The sequence below is a fragment of the Pleurodeles waltl genome, chromosome 7 (assembly GCF_031143425.1).
Source record: "Pleurodeles waltl isolate 20211129_DDA chromosome 7, aPleWal1.hap1.20221129, whole genome shotgun sequence".
In the NCBI taxonomy this organism is placed as follows: Eukaryota; Metazoa; Chordata; class Amphibia; order Caudata; family Salamandridae; genus Pleurodeles; species Pleurodeles waltl.
The window spans coordinates 927075990-927093822 of record NC_090446.1 but is presented as its reverse complement, the minus strand read 5'-3'; positions in this window follow the sequence as shown (position 1 = coordinate 927093822).

The window sequence follows — 17833 nt, the reverse complement described above, 5'->3', positions numbered from 1 at the left end:
CTCTGCCCTTGTCCTGGGATTCCTCATTGTGGTCAGTAGCCATGAGAGGTTGGGGTAACCAGAGTCACCTGCAAATATAGAGGGATACCTGTTAGCCAGACACTCACCCTTAGGGTCAACCCCACACCATTATACCAACACACACTGGGTGGGGACCATGGGCTCACCTATTAGCCACACCCGGTGCCTCTGGAGTTGAGCCATCACATATGAGATGATGCTATTCCTCAGGATAAAGGCATCATGCACAGACCCAGGATACTTTGCATTCAAATGGGAGATATACTGGTCCGTCAGGCACACTATCTGAACATTCATCGACTGAAAGCTCTTTTGACTTCTGAACACCTATTCATTTCTTTGGGGGGGGAGGGGACAAAGGCAATATGTGTACCATCAATTGCCCCAAAAATGTTGGGGATATGTCCCATTGCATAGAAGTCAGCTTTCACTGTGGCCAAATCCTCAACCTGGGGGAGTATGATGTAGCTGTGCATGTGTTTCATCTGGGCAGACAACACTCTGGTCAGCACATTTGAGATCATTGGCTGTGACATTCCTGCTGCCAAGGTCACTGTCACTTGGAAGGAGCCACTTGCCAAGAAATGTGGCACAGATAGGACTTACACAAGATGGGGGATCCCAGAGGGCTGAAGGATAGCTGAGATCAGGTCTGACTCCATTTGGGCACACAGCTCTTGGGTTGTGGCCATATCAAGTCTGTAGGTGAGGATAATGTGCCTGTCCTCCATTGTTGCCAAGTCCACCAGGGGCCTGTACACGGGGGGATGTCTCCATCTCCTAATCCTCCTCTGCGGTTGTAATCTAGGGGGCAAAATTATGAGCAACTAGTAAGTAAGTAATGGCGCTGATGGCTTGAGCCATTGCAGGAGGCGGTCGAGTACCGCCGTGCAACTCCTCATTGGTTATCATTGGGCCCTATGGGTTACAGTAGCCAATGGTGATGTACGCCGGTGGAAACAGTATGCACCGCTGCGGACGTGACTGACATTTTCGATCTGTTCACTCACTTGCTACCTGGCCTTCAACAGGAGATGACCTACACTGCATGTGCTGCTGTGACCAGTGTCTGGAACCTACCATGGCTCGTGTGACTGGGGAAAGGGCCCCTGCCTTCACTTTGGCAGAGTTGGAGAGACTGGTGGATGGGGTCCTACCCCAGTAGGGACTGCTGTATTAGTCTCCAGACCAACAGGTGAGTACACTGTGGGCACAATACATGTGGCATGAATGCATGGAGTGGTGTGTGAAGGCATCGTATAAGGGGGGTGGGTGGATGTCCCCTGGGCCATCTGTGTGTAAATGGTGATGCGAAGGAGTATGGTGGGCCATAAGTGAAACAGGCAGGACTGTCTGACTAATACTATTTTCCTGTGTGTATTCCCTCTGCAGGTCAGTGTCCATCAAAATAAGGGTATATGGCATGCTATCGCCAAGGAAGTGCGGACCCTGGGATACAATGGCAGGCAGAGCACCCACTGTCGGAAACGGTGGGAGGACCTGAGATGCTGAGCACGGAAGACGGCAGAGGCCCAGCTGGGTATGGCCTCCCAATGAATAAGGGGTGCCAATTGAACACTGACCCCCCTGATGGCCCGCATACTGGCACTGGCCTATCCTGAGCTGGATGGGTGCTTGAACGGCATCACAGAAGCCACAAGGGGGTGAGTACAGTGCCCATCATTATACCTTACGCATGGGCGCTTGAGGGCATCACAGAAGCCACAAGGGGGTGAGTCCAGTGCCCATCATTATACCTTACGCATGGTAGGGTGGTATCCGGGCGAGGGACATGTGTCAGTGGGTGCCCCTAGGCCAGGTCTGACATTGCAGCATAGATCCCCTGGTGGCTAGGGCCCAGAAGGGATAATCCTAATACCTAGGTCATAGGCATCCACTACTGGTCAAGGCTGTGTGGGTCCAAGGTGTGCTGGATTTGGTGGTGTGTGCCCCTCCCCATGCCTTGTTGGATAGCAATATCACTGGTAGTACAATGCACAGTGTGTAGGCCTGTACCCTGTGTGTGAGTGTGCTTTGTACGCCAACGGTGGTGCTGGAACAGCCATTGACCCAGTGCATCCTTTGTTTTGTCACCCTGTCATTATGTGCATTAGCATCATCTGGTGGAGGAGCAGAGGCACCGGTGACGGAGGAAGCTGCATCTCACAGGACCCAGGAGCGGAGTCCACTGACTGTGAGGGCACTATTGGGACAGAGGGCGAGGGGAGCACCACGGTGGAGACTGGAGGGGACAGTTCAAACACAGATACCTCCTCCGATGAAAGCTTCCTGGTGGTGGCGGACACCTCTGTTACCACCCCAGCTCCAGCCACCACCCCCCCTACCAGCACTGCCTTCCCAGCAGCCTCTCATCGATTGCCCGAGCCCGCTCACCCAGGAGGGTGGGCATCTCCTTCACCCCCCGGCACCACAGGCCCCGCCCCAGGTAGCCCTGCTGCCCTGAGTGAGGAGGCTATTGACCTCCTTAGACCTCTTGGGTTGTGGCCATATCAAGTCTGTAGGTGAGGATAATGTACCTGTCCTCCATTGTTGCCAAGTCCACGAGGGGCCTGTACATGGGGGGATGTCTCCATCTCCTAATCCTCCTCTGCGGTTGTAATCTAGGGGGCAAAATTATGAGCAACTAGTAAGTAAGTAATGGCGCTCATGTCTTGAGCCATTGCGGGAGTCGGTCGAGTACCGCTGTGCAACTCCTCATTGGTTATCATTGGGCCCTATGGGTTACAGTAGCCAATGGTGATGTACGCCAGTGGTAACGATATGCACCGCTGCGGACGAGACTGCCATTTTCTATCTGTTCACTCACTTGCTACCTGACCTTCAACAGGAGATGACCTACACTGCATGTGCTGCTGTGACCTGTGTCTGGAACCTACCATGGCTCGTGTGACTGGGGAAAGGGCCCCTGCCTTCACTTTGGCAGAATTGGAGAGACTGGTGGATGGGGTCCTACCCCAGTAGGGACTGCTGTATTAGTCTCCAGACCAACAGGTGAGTACACTGTGGGCACAATGCATGTGGCATGAATGCATGGAGTGGTGTGTGAATGCATCGTATAAGGGGGGTGGGTGGATGTCCCCTGAGCCCTGTGTGTGTAAATGGTGATGCGAAGGGGTATGGTGGGCCATAAGTGAAACAGGCAGGACTGTCTGACTAATATTATTTTCCTGTGTGTATTCCCTCTGCAGGTCAGCGTCCATCAAAAGAAGGGTATATGGCATGCTATCGCCAAGGAAGTGCGGACCCTGGGGGTCAATGGCAGGCAGAGCACCCACTGTCGGAAATGGTGGGAGGACCTGAAATGCTGAGCACGGAAGACGGCAGAGGCCCAGCTGGGTATGGCCTCCCAACGAATAAGGGGTGCCCATCGAACCCTGACCCCCCTGATGGCCCGCATACTGGCAGTGGCCTATCCTGAGCTGGATGGGCGCTTGAATGGCATCACAGAAGCCACAAGGGGGTGAGTACAGTGCCCATCATTATACCTTACGCATGGGCGCTTGAGGGCATCACAGAAGCCACAAGGGGGTGAGTCCAGTGCCCATCATTATACCTTACGCATGGTAGGGTGGTATCCGGGCGAGGGCATGTGTCAGTGGGTGCCCCTAGGCCAGGCCTGACATTGCAGCATAGATCCCCTGGTGGCTAGGGCCCAGAAGGGATAATCCTACTACCTAGGTCATAGGCATCCACTACTGGTCAAGGCTGTGCGGGTCCAAGGTGTGCTGGATTTGGTGGTGTGTGCCCCTCCCCATGCCTTGTTGGATAGCAATATCACTGGTAGTACAATGCACAGTGTGTAGGCCTGTACCCTGTGTGTGAGTGTGCTTTGTACGCCAACGGTGGTGTTGGAACAGCCATTGACCCAGTGCATCCTTTGTTTTGTCACCCTGTCATTATGTACATTAGCATCATCTGGTGGAGGAGCAGAGGCACCGGTGACGGAGGAAGCTGGATCTCACAGGACCCAGGAGGCGGAGTCCACTGACTGTGAGGGCACTATTGGGACGGAGGGCGAGGGGAGCACCACAGCGGAGACTGGAGGGGACACTTCAAACACAGATACCTCCTCCGATGAAAGCTTCCTGGTGGTGGCGGACACCTCTGTTACCACCCCAGCTCCAGCCACCACCCCCCCTACCAGCACTGCCCTCCCAGCAGCCTCTCATCGATTGCCCGAGCCCGCTCACCCAGGAGGTTGGGCATCTCCTTCACCCCCCGGCACCGCAGGCCCTGCCCCAGGTAGCCCTGCTGTCCTGAGTGAGGAGGCTATTGACCTCCTTAGATCCATCTCTGTAGGGCAGTCAACCATTGTGAATGTCATCCAAGAGCTGGAAGCCCAGATGCAACAGACTAATGGATTCCTGGAGGGCATTCACACCGGCTTGGTGGCCCAACAGAGATCAATCCAGGCTATGGCCTCCTCTCTGATGGCAGCCTTTGTCCCTGTTTCCACCCTCCCCCCTCCAATGTCGTCTCCCCAATCCCATTCCTCTCAACCCCGATCTATCCCAAGCACACAGGCAGATGAGCATGCACACAAGACAATACACAAGAGTGGCACAGGCAAACACAAGCACCACATATCATCCCACAGGCACTCAAACAAACACCATCCAGATGCAGACACACCAACACCCACAATTTCCACTGTCTCCCCCTCCTCCTCCACCTCCCTCCCAGTTGTGTCTATACTCACACCTGCATGTACTGCATCCTCATCCACTTCCAGCATCACCACCACAACTAGCAGAACACAGACCTCACTGGCAGACACCTCCACAACAGCCATGCACACGTCCCCTGTGTCCTCTCCCACAGTGTTTGTCCCCCCTCCTAAAGTACACAAACATAAGCACTCAGACAGCCATCCACCTCACAACAGTATCCAGCCCATGCACCTGCACCCAAAATCAACAGACAGAAACCTCCTACAACTACTCCCATACCTTCTCCCTCTTCCCGCACCAATGTCCCTAAAAAGCTTTTCCTATCCACCATTGACCTCTTCCCTCCCCCTCGCCCCCATCCTACACGTCTGGCCAGGATGGAAAAAACCCAGCCAAGCACCTCAGCCACCCAGTCCACGGGCCCAGCAGTCACCACTCCCACTTAGGATGGAAAAGGATCCAGGGCACATGTCCTGAGGGTGAAGGAGCATCCTCAAGGGTAAGGAGTCTGGTCCAACTGCTGCCAGGAATAGCAGGGAGCCTGCCCCAGCTGCTTCCAGGAAGACCAATGAGCCTGTCCCAGCTGTTGCCAAGGAGACCAAAGAGCTGGCCCAGCTGCTCCAGGGAAGACCAAGGAGCCTGCCCCAGCTGCTGCCAGGAAGACCAAAGAGCCAGCACCAGCAGGCAGGAAGGGAAAGGGGCATGGGACATGGGGCAGGAACTCCCACCACCAACGATGGTTGTGCAGCCACCGGAGGCTGCAGGGTATGGGCTGAAGCTTCCCCCCACCAGCAGCACCACCACCGCCAGTGGGCAGCCATCCAAGGCTGCAGGAGATGGGCTGGAGCCTCCCTCCAGGAGCAGCAGCACCACCACCACCACCATCAGTGGGCAGCCCTTCTGGGTCTGCAGGGGATGGGCTGGAGCCTCCCCCCACCAGCAGCAGCAGTTCCAACACCAGTGGGCAGCCATCTGAGGCTGCAGGGGATGGGCTGGAGCCGCCCCCCACCAGTGGCTGCAGCAGCACCATTTCCACCACTGAGCAGCCATCACCGCTGGTGGACAGTTTGTAGTCCTGCCTCCATGGGCTGCTGTGCGGCCTGCCCTCTGCAAATCCTGTATGACACCCACCTGAGAGACTGTGACCTTGCACTCCCCAGGATCAAGTGCATAGGGCACGATGCCCCCTCCAGAACCAGTGGGTAAGACACCCACCAACCCCAGCCTCCCCAGCATTAAGAGCACAGGGCACGATGCCCCCTCCAGAATCAGTGGGTAAGACACCCACCAACCCCAGCCTCCCCAGGATCAAGAGCATGGGGCACAATGCACCCTCCAGAGCATGTGGGCAAGTCACCCACTTGAGAAACTGTGACCTTACACTCCCCAAGATCAAGCACAGGGCATGTTGCCCCCTCCAGAGGATGTGGGCAAGTAACCCACTTGACAGACTGTGGCCTTGCACTCCCCAGGACCAAGCACAGGGCATGTTGCCCCTCCATAGGATGTGGGCAAGTCACCCACTTGAGAGACTGTGGCCTTGCACTCCCCAGGATCAAGCACAGGGCAGGTTGCCCCCTCCAGAGCATGTGGGCAAGTCACCCACTTGAGAGACTGTGGCCTTGTACTCCCCAGGACTAAGCACAGGACATGTTGCCCCCTCCAGAACCAGTGGTGTTGTTCCATCTCCCGGCTGAAGTGCCCCACTATCCCCCGTCCCCCTGAGGTGCCTGCCTATTTCCCAACTGATGCCCCTGCAGTGTTCTCTCCATGTTAATGCAGGTGACAAGTGGGGCCTTGGACTTTGCCCTGTGGCCATGTGGCCCACACAAACTGAGGACTGGCCAGTGTCTGTTGAACTGTACAATTGTAAATATCTGTAAAATTGGCTATGTTTTTTTTATACTGTGTTGATATTATTACAGTCACTTTAGTAAATTCATTTTGTCCTTGCATTATTCATCCGGGGTAACAATGTTTTAGTAATGCAGCTGATTGTGTCTATGGTGTTGGGGGTGTGTGTGTGTGGTGCGTGTGTGTGTCACTCTCTTTTTCCTCCCCCTCCCTTGTTTGCTAGATGTCTATACTCACTGTTGTCGTCTTCGCTGTCGTTGGTGTTTTCGGTGGAGCAGCACGTAGAAGAGCATAGGGAAGACATGCAGCTCGGGCTCCATGGTGGCGTGGTTGTTCCCTGTGTCTCCTATGGTGAGTCCTCTCACTTGTGAGGTCTGTTTCCGCCAGGCTTTTGATGTCGTTGGTACCGCCCTGGAAAAGGTGGCATTTTCCAGGGTCTTAATATGGTGGGCTGAACATTGACTTCTGCCTGGCTGTTGGTGGCTACAGCCGTTGTGGCTCTTGTTTCCGCCCTGGCGGTCGGTGTGGTAAAGTGGCTGTCTATCTGAGATCTTTCCGCCATGGGCATAATTTGGCGGTAATTACCGCCAGCCTGTTGGAGGTATTACCGCCTCTTTTGCACCAACCGCCAGGGTTGTAATGAGGGCCTTAATGTCCCAATGCCTAAAGCCCAAAAGGAATATGTTCTTGTGTAAGGTAACTGATGCCCATGCAAAGCACTCTAACACCTTTGGGTCAAGTCTGAGCTATATAAAACTGCAAAAATAACTAAACAATTAAGGGTTTTGCACACTTCTGCCATTAAGCTATACGTGGGCTACATTTGGATTATATTTTTGGGCTCTTTTGTCTCTGGTGGCCATCACAGGAGACTCCTTTGTTACAAAGCTCCCTAATGTCCCCATTAACTGCAGGATCCACATTAGAAAAATGCTTTCAGTTTTCCACTTCGATTCCATCAAGATAGCATTCAGATGTGCCACACCTACGGCATAAATTCAGAATGTGCATATTTCAGTCTACATGCCAGAATGTTTCAATGAAATAGAAGATTAAGGGCCAGATGTAGCAAAAATAAAAATTGCGACTCGCATTTTGCGAGTTGATGCGACTCGCAAAATGCGAGTCGCAAATTGGAATGTCAGAAAAAAAAGCGATCCGATTTTGTGACTCACAGCCGGACTCTCAACGCTGTGTGCGAGTCCGCAGTTTGCGAGGTCGCTGTTTGCGAGTGTGCAAAAAACGAACTCGCAATTAGCGAGTGGGTGTCGCAAATTGCGATTACCTTCAAAATTGCTTGCAGGTGCAGCAGAACACTCCAGAAAGCATACCAGAACACTCTGGAAATGTTGCCAGGGGCCTGGGACGTCTCACCCACATAGTTGAACTTATGGAGACACGGAGATGTCGAGGGCCACCGGGGAAACACCCCAAGACAGTGAGGAGGGCTCAACAGTGAGCAGTGTCTCTGCCACTGACAGTAGGGTGCTGAGGAGTGGTAGACACAGCACCATGGACGCAGCAGGGACCAGCCAGGCTGGCAGGATGGGTAGGAGATCATAGACAACAGCCAGGACAGATTAATGTGGCACATGGTGTTAATGTGCCACATGACTGGTTGGCATTTTCCTGCCCATGGACAATTTCAACTTGTATATAGTTTCTTCATGACATTAATAAAACAGTTATTTTTGTTCCACTTAACAAATGGAGTTTTTGGTTAATAGGTGAGTATGGTGGAAGTTGACACGTACCGTCCAAAATATTGCGTTGCAATGTGGTCCCGTCTCAGTCTGCCTTGATTAGCTAGACTCCTATCCCCATGATGGCGATGTGGTTGTTCTTGCTCTTCATCATCAGGATCTGGGTCTGCAGGGGTGAGAGGTAGCCCACGTCGCGTGGCTATGTTGTGGAGGATGGCGCATGCAACCACAATTTTGAAAGCGGTAATGGGGGTGTATTGGAGGGCGCCTCCACTGCGGTGGAGGCATCTGAATCTTGCCTTCAGCAGTCCGAAGGTGCGCTCGATCAGGTTCCTGGTCCTCTTATGCGCACTGTTGTATTGCCTCTCTGATTCAGTTCTGGGTGTTAAAATCGGAGTCATGATCCAAGGCCTGAGAGCATATGCACTGTCACCTGTTGGGCACAAAAGTACACTGTTAGGAAGTCCAGATAGTCGTGCACAGTGACCTGTGTGTATGTCTGCAAGTGTCTGTGGCTCTACCTAGGAGGTAACCGTCTCCAAATTCCCCATGTTCCAGGCGTTGATGTATCCCACTATGCCTAAAAATGTATGAGTCATGGGTACTGCCAGGAAACTTAGCTACGATGTCTGTGATGACATAATGGGCATCACAAACAACCTGTATGTTGAGTGAGTGGGTACACTTCCTGTTGCGGAAAATGTGTTCCAGATTAGCAGGGGGGCATATTTGAATGTGTGTCCCATCTACACACCCTATGACATGAGGAAAGTGGGCAATGCGGTAAAAGTCCAGCTTGGTGCTGTTAGTTTCTGCCTCATTCCTTGGTAAGTATATGAAGTGAGACATGTGCGTGACTAAGGCATCTAGGAATGCCCTGAGGAACCTTGACACTGCACTTTGGGATACCCCACCCGCCACGGCAATGACCCCCTGATAGCTCCCTGAGGCCAAGAGGTGCAGTGCGCATAGTACTTGCACATGCGTAGGGATGGCGCAGCCACGCAGAGTCTTGTGTTCTAGCTGTGGTTTCAGTAAATCTATTAATTCTAGAATGGCTGCGCTGCTAAGGCGGTATTTGTCATAGATCTCCTCTTCAGTTTGCAGAAAAAGAGTCTGCCTGGTTCTATATATCTTCTCCTGTCTGTGGCCCCTCCTCCTCCTCTGCTGGGCTGCGTAGACTCTCCTCCTCACTGCTATCAGGTATATCTCCGCCATCTTGAGTAAGCCAGATGCCTTCTGGGTCCCCTTTTATACTTTGGTAATGGTTACCACCTGCTCTGAGTTAGTGGTAAATGGGACATGCAAACTGGGCTTTTTGCGACTAGTCGCAATTTGCGAGTTGCAATTGCATATGGGTTGCGATTCGCAAATTGCGACTTGCAATTTGCGGGTCGCAAAATGGGGTCGCACCGGATGCGACTCGCAAACGGGTCCCATCGCTTTTTGCGAGTCCGAAATGGGCTTTTTGCATCCCATTTCCGATTTTGCACTGTTGCAAATTGCGATTCGGCCCGTTTGCGAGTCGCAATCGTTTGCTACATCTGGCCCCAAGATCTTTGAGAACTCACTTAAAACTTTTCCTAATTTTCTTTCTGTAGCATCAACTATAATTTCTATGACAAAATTAAACCTCTCGTTTTGTTGCTTTCTAAATTAAATGTTTGAAGTTTTACCAGTTTAAGTAAATCAGGTGGCTTCAGGTATGCCACACTTTTGTCATAAGTAAGACTGTTAGTGCTTTAGTTGTTCTTTAGAAAACTCTGGAAGACTGTGGTAGAACACAAAGGAATCAAGTGGCAGTCTGCTCCTGTTGAAGTACAACAGGAAGATATTTGAGAACTCACTTAAACGTGTCCTATTTTTGCTTTCAACAGCACTTAACATAATTTCTATGATAAAATGAACCCCCTCATTTAGTTCCTTTGTAAATTAAAGGTTTTATGTTTTACCACTTAGAATCAATCAGATGGCTTGAGGTGCGGAACACTTTTGTCATGAGTAATACTGTTAACGCTCAAGTTGTTAATCAGAACACTCTGGGAGACTGCAGTAGAACACAAGGGAATCGACTGACAGGCTGCTCCTGTTGCAAGTACATGTCAAGTGAGAATGTCAGACTTCATTTTTAAATGGTTCAGAAAGACAGTGTGGATTTGCAGGAAATATGCTCTCATTTTAGCTTCTGGAGCACCTATCATAACCTCCATGGTAAAAGTATGAAAAAACAATTTTCTCTCAAACATAATTCATGAAATCCCAGAAGAAGGCTTTTTCACAGGGTAAAATCACCTTAGCAACAAATTAATTATTTTGTAACGAAAATCTGTGATCACCCTTTATATGCTCTCCTTTTTGTGGCCCTCAAAACCTGCCATTCACTACAATACATTTCAATGGGTGCTATCTTATATATTGGTCCCAAGATGGCTGCCATCACTTTCTGGTTCAAGTGCTGACAGCCAATCAGATCTCAACATGAGATCTGTGCTTAGGCTCTGCCCAGGTATACAAAGTTGGATTTCCTCTAATATCTCAAAAACTACGGAATTAATTTACACTTAATCAAATTACCAAGCAGCGCAAAAGAGATAGCCAAGTCAAAAACACTTCTTCTATGGAAACTAGGTCCTAATTATAACTACCTACTGGCGACCCCTGTAGTTAATATTTTAGCAAAGAAGCAGAGAGCATTGGGTAGGCTTCTAGGTTGGCTTGGATGGTATTTTATCAATCCAAAGCTGTAACACTGTGGCTGGAGTTGTAAAAAGCTTTTAGCATTTTGTAGTATTACAGATCAGCATGGATAGCACTTGCTCATCCAATGCTAGAAGACTTTACTGTATAAATGGCAGAAGATGTTGTCCCTTTCTCGCTTGGTGCAGATGGCACAGTGGCAATCCCATGTTTAAAAACTTTGCTAGAAAAACAGACATTTGAGACAAGCAAATTTAGAGTTTTGAGGATGTTGTAGGGTGCTCCATATACAAATACATATGCATATACATATTGTTGGACTTTTTCCTTATGCAGGGTCATCCGCAATCTGTTTGCCTCCTACCTCCTATTTTTTCTGACTTGTTGTTGTTGGTTTTTGAACTCTGAGCACTTTACCACTGATAACCAGTGCTAAAGTGAATGTGGTCTCTGTGTAAATTGTATGTATTTGGTTTATCCATGATTGGCATATTTGATTTACTAGTAAGTCCTAAGTAAAGTGCACTAGAGGTGCCAGGGCTTGTAAATCAAATGCTACAAGTGGGCCTGCAGCACTGGTTGTGCCACCCACATAAGTAGCTCTGTAATCATGTCTCAGACCTGCCACATCAGTGTCTGTGTGTGCAGTTTTAACTGTACATTCGACTTGGCAAGTGTACCCACTTGCCAGGCCTAAATCTTCCCTTTTCTGACATGTAAGACACCTCTAAGGTAGGCCTTAGGTAGCCCCAGGGGCAGGTTGCAGTGTATGGTTAAGGTAGGACATATGGTAATGTGTTGTATATGTCCTGACAGTGAAATATTGCTAAATTCGTTTTTCAGTGTTGCAAGGCCTGTCCCTCCCATAGGTTAACATGGGGGCTACCTTTAAATATGATTAGAGTGTAGATTCCCTTCGAGAGCGGATGGACATGTGGAGTTTGGGGTCTCTGAGCTCACAATTTAAAAATACATCTTTTAGTAAAGTTGATTTTGAGATTGTGTGTTTGAAAATACCACTTTTTGAAAGTGAGCATTTTCTTGCTTATACCATTTCTGTGACTCTGTCTGTTTGTGGATTCCCTGTCTGGGTCAGTCTGACAGTTGGGCTGGTTGCACCTCACACTAGACAGTGACACAAAGGGAGCTGGGGTGTAGCCTGCATATCCTGATGGGCCATCTGTGCTTGGAGGGAGGGGAGGAGTGGTCACTTACACCTGAAAGGGCTGTGCCTGTCCTCACTCAATGAAGTCTCCAAGCCCCTGGTGAGTGTCTGGGTCCTGGCCTGGGCAACAAGAGGAAACAAGAGGAACCTCTGCCTGGAGAAGAGCTGAAGAGCTGAGGAAGAAGAGCTGCCCTGCCTGTGACTGTGTTTTGTGGAGCTATCCTGCAGTTGCTGCTTCTGCCAGAGTAAGATGGCAAAGACTGGACTTTGTGTGCCCTCCATCTTGAGAAGAACTCTCCAAGGGCTTGATTTAGAGCTTGCCTCCTGTTGTTTGAAGTCTCAGGGACAGCAAAGACTTCTATCTGCCAGCACCTGGAGTCTCTGGAGAGACTCCTACTCTGTCCTGTGGTGCCCATCCAGTTCCTGGGACCCTGAAAGGAGAAGCTGGCAGCCTAAAGAAAAGGAAATCCATGCACAGAGCGCCGTACGGGGAAAAGATTGACGCGACTCTGATCTGCGGCTGAAGAAACAACATGCCACCAGATCTGCGGCTGAAAATCGACGCTCACCGGAAACACAACCGAAGAACCCGATGCACAGAGCAGGAGAAACGATGCACAGCATCGCTGACAGAGGCTGGGAGATCGCAACCCGCGCTGCGTGGTTTTCGGATTGTCGTGCGGCTGGATTTCTGACGCAAGTACCGCTGGGCGTGTAAAAACAAGGCAAGGCCTTCCCGGACCCGAGAGTGCTGACCAGATGAATTCATCACTCTTCTGCAGAGAGAAGGAACAACACGCCCGACCAGACGAAAGGAGAAATGACGCAAGGTCCCGCTCGTGAGTGGAACTGATGCATCGCAAGCCCTTTTTGATGCACACTCACCCGTGCAGGGTTATTTTTGACACACCCAAAGTACATTTTCACGCTAACAATGTTAGTGTGTGCTTGAAACTACTTAAAGACTCTTTTTGATTTTTGATTGATAACTTGACTTGTGTATTGGGGATTTTTGTCGTTTTGGTCTTGTTTTGTTTAGATAAATACTTCCTATTTTTCTGAACCTGTGTTGTGTCATTTTGTAGTGTTTTCATTACGTTACTGTGTGTGTTGGTACAAATACTTTACACCTAGCACTCTGAAGTTAAGCCTACTGCTCTGCCAAGCTACCAAGGGGGTAAGCAGGGGTTAGCTGAGGGTGATTCTCTTTTATCCTGACTAGAGTGAGGGTCCTTGCTTGAACAGGGGGTAACTTGACTGTCAACCAAAGATCCCATTTCTAACACATATACACATATATTTAAAAAATATAGATATCTAGGGATGAGGATCCTCCGTGGATCCAACTTTCCCCGTGCTGATATCTGATGGGCAGCCAACACAAAAAAGTGAAACAAAAAACAAAAGGGGCCAGGGTACGGTCACTCTGAGCCCCTAGCCTTTGCCTAGGGGTCCCTTACGGACCCCACCAGGGCTAAAAAGCATTTCTTTAAAAACATATCAGAAAAATTTGTGGGTCCAGATCTGCAGATTTTTCTGAGATTTAAAAAAAAGGGTGCTTTCCCCCACCCTTTTCTTTGACCCCCAGGTGGACTAAGTCCCAGGGGCATTGAGAATTGACTGCTGTGCACAGGGACCCCTCCAAGGGCTTATAATAGCCGCGAGAACCACCATATTCTGTTGTGATTACACAAAAATATGCAGGGGGCCACGCAGCTCCCCTCACCACAGGGACCACCACCTCCTCGGGGGAATATGTTTATTTTACATGGGGGAGACCCATACAGCCTCCCCCAAAGCCCCAGGGAACAACACCTCTCTGGGGCTAAATACGAGTTTGTGCAGGGGGGCCCGTGTGCCCTCCCCACAGCCCTGAGGACTGCCACCTCCCTGGGGCAAGTTAGTACAATTAAGGGGGGCCATGGGGCACCCCCACAGCCCTGGGGACTGACACCTCCTATCGGCTTTTTTAAAATTAAGGGCAGCCGCATGCCCCCCCCCTGCCTGGTGTTCCACCACTTCCCCATGGCTGAAATAAAGAATGAAGGGGGTCCATTGTGAACCTCTGGTCCTGGGGACCACCACGTCCTCGGAGCGAATTCAACATTGGAGGGGGGTCGCTCCACTCTTGGAGCCATAGATCACCTGGAGGTTGCCCACATGAGCCAGATTCTTCGATGTCCCGTGCTGCCAACCCCTGGGAAATAGCTGTTTGTTCTGACTTGGCGGGAAAGGCAGAGCAAGCACTCCAGTTCCAGCAAGTGAGAGCTTTCAAACAGCTGTCGTATGTTGGAAATAGAGGTTTCATCTGTTTCCTTGGTCACAGAAATGTGGGCAGGGAACCAGAGGAAACAATTGCTTTTGCAGACAGGGAGCTGAATCTTTACCAGTTCCCTGTGTGCATAGGAGGCTGGGAGCCAGCTGGGACTGCAGGGGCCTTCAGGCTCCCTCCAATGGTCCCAATCCACACTGAGTGACCTGCGAGATAGCACTTTCTAACTAGTGATTGAAAAGTGACTTGCTCCAGTTGGACAGACATTTTGTGCAAACTGTGGACTTTTGATGGATAAACAAGCAAGTGAGCTTCCATTCTGGCCATGATACTCATTTTCACAGAAATTAAACTTCAACAGGAAGCACTTACAAATAGAAACATAGCAGGTGCCCCAGTTGAAGCTCCACTTCTGGAAAGGACGAATGATTCTAACCCCTGGGCTTGGCAAAGGCAATGCAATTGTGTTTACTTCTGGATTCCATGTTGAAAAACTATCTGCAATCGTATGTGGAAGTGGATGCATCTTGCAACTACATTCATACACTCACACAAGCGGCCTCACACCCACATAGACCCCCTCACACCTGTTCTCAAACCCAGGCAGACACTCTCACAACCATTCTTATACCCAGATATTCCCTCTTACACCTACTCTCACATCCAGTGAGACAGGCCCTGCAGCTCCCCTGGGGTTGTGTGGTTAGGGGGGTTGGCTGCTGGGGCTGACTGCATGCCAGATCCTGCCACCAACCCAGACCGAAGGCCATGTGCAGAATTGATTGGATTAACGTATAGTAATGAAAATTACTTTATGTTAAAAAAAGAAACGTTACAGGGATGTTAAAGTTAGGGTAACTATAACTTGCGCCCTCATCATGAATTGCTAATTACCACAGATATTACAGTACTCATGACAACTTTTATAACATCAATAAAAATATCAATAAAACCTTAAAAGTTAAATTATTGAAGAAAAAACTGCATGGCGGGAGCACAAGTTATTATTATCTTAGGCCGCCAGTTATAGTTAGTGAACTCTACCTGTTGAATTTCTCTGGTTTTGTGGGAGTAAGTTAAGAACTTAACTATAACTGTAACTATTTTTTAAATGAATATATATATATGTATACATATATATAATTATAATATCAAGTTTTAATTAATAGGGTTATTCAAATTTGAAGTGGCTCTGAAATTCACCACTTTCTCTACTGTTATGCGTATTGAAGTAGGAACAATAAACATAACCACTCCAAAGTCTAGCACTTCCCCTAATGTTCTTTAGACTAGAATGGAGTTAGTACATTTAACCCCTCCAAATTCCAACACTTTCCCTACTCTTGTGCTGACTAGAGGGAAAATAGTTGATCTAATCTCTTTGAAGTCCAACTCTGTCCCTACTGTTGCACTGTTTGGAGTGGGAATAGTAAATGGAGCCCCTACGAGGTCTAACACTTTCCCTACTGTTGTGTTGTTTGAAGTGAAAATAGTACATGTAACCGCTCTGAAGTCTGACACTTTACCTACCTTTGCAGTGACCAGAGTTTTACGTTTTTTGCCTATATTGCCATGCTAAACTGAGCCAAGCCTTACAGGCTAGGTTTCCTGCAAATGAACACAGAAGCAGACCCAGTCTGGTTTCAACCTACTTAAGAGTACAGCTGGAGTCCTATAGCACAGTGAGCACTGGACCCATGTCTGGGCTATCAACTGCAACAATAAGATGACACAAGGAATGCTTGAATTAATCTAAACTACTGGCAATCAGTCAGGACTGCATTTCAGACCCTCATTTTTTGGAGCAGGATCAAGGTTGATTTTCAAATGACTAGGCCAAAACTGAGGTGACATGGTAGGAAAAATAATGATGGACTGGTAGGCTGCTCTAGCAATTACCAGTGAGTAAGGAATCAGGCTTTTTGCAGGTTTATTTTGCCCCCATTTGGACTATTTGCTGCTCGGGTAATGGCTCTTCCATGCCCTGAATCCTGCTAACCAGGACTCAGTGCGTGTGCTCTGACCCCTGAAACGGTGTAAGTTTAATTGAATTGTCCCAGTTGACATAGCCTTACTTACTTGTAATTCTAGAGTAAAGTGCACCCACGGTAGTTAGCTCCCGTACGTTACAGTGTCCCCCCAGAATTAAAAAAGGACAATGTATGTTTACAATGCCACATCTGGTTAGGCCTACAGTTCACATGTGGGTTATTCATTAAAATGAATTAATTTTTATTGAAATCTCTAGCAACTTCCCCCATATAGTGATTTGGAATATCGCAAAAATTACATTCACAAATATCTTGTTAGATTTCACTTTACTCTTTTTCTTCATTATCTAGTTTTTTCCTTTTAAAATGTCTCTTTCTTTCAATCTCTTACATTTTTCATTCACTCTATCATTCAACTCTTAATATTTCTTCATTCTTTTGTTAAAATCCCTTGCTCTCTTCTTTACTAGTGTCATTTTTATTGCCTCATATATTGTTAATTTAGAAAGGAAACAAGCTACTACTATTAATACAGGGGCTGATATCATTTTAAGGATTTCTCCTCCTTTTGCCTTACACCCACTAGCTATTGAGGAAAACCTTTTTGCAAAACTTTGAAGTTTCTAAAGGTTCAAGATCCAGCTTTAGATCAGAAATGTTCTTTGCCTAATCTACTATCTTTCTACTCTCGTCAGGGCTGTGCATACAACAATTTTCAACAAACTCTGCCTTTCTCTGCGAGTAGGAAATCTAAGGCGTAACTATTTTGCAAAACCATTGATCTAATTGCTACGAGGTCAGTGTTTTCTACTAATAAAACATAAGGAGTACTGGTTGCCAATCTATCAACTACTGTTGAAGGCTTTCTAATTTTCTCATCATTCAACACTACTCCTACAGCAGGTATAAGTGCTCCAAATATATCTCCTACTAATTGGTTCCCTTATTCACATTACTGGTATGTTTGTGTGCAGGTATCAGTGTTCATGTCTCTAAGCTCTGTACATGGTATATCTTTGGAAAGAGCAAACCTAAGGAGCAAATACCCTCCCAATGAGCTGGCAATCTAAAATACACATTCTCTTCACATATGAAGTATACCACAGGTATTGTAGGATCATCTTCTTGTAATATCTGACATGAATCTCAGCACAATTAAAACACATGATCACAATTACGATTTCCTACTAGTATCTTTCTCCCACTGATTATCTCTTGAATACACACGCTTTCCCTTTGTGCCTTTTTATCTAATTTAAGCTGAGTGACAGACATCTTTCTTCTAAACTCATTTTTTCTTCACTTCTCCTTATGTGCTTTTGCACATCTTCCTTCATATAAGCACTGTTTTCCAACTTGTTCATTTCTCTCTTCTTACATCAAAACAAAATGTTTTCTAGTGAGTTCATTGAGCACGTAAGATTTTTCACGTGTCTCAA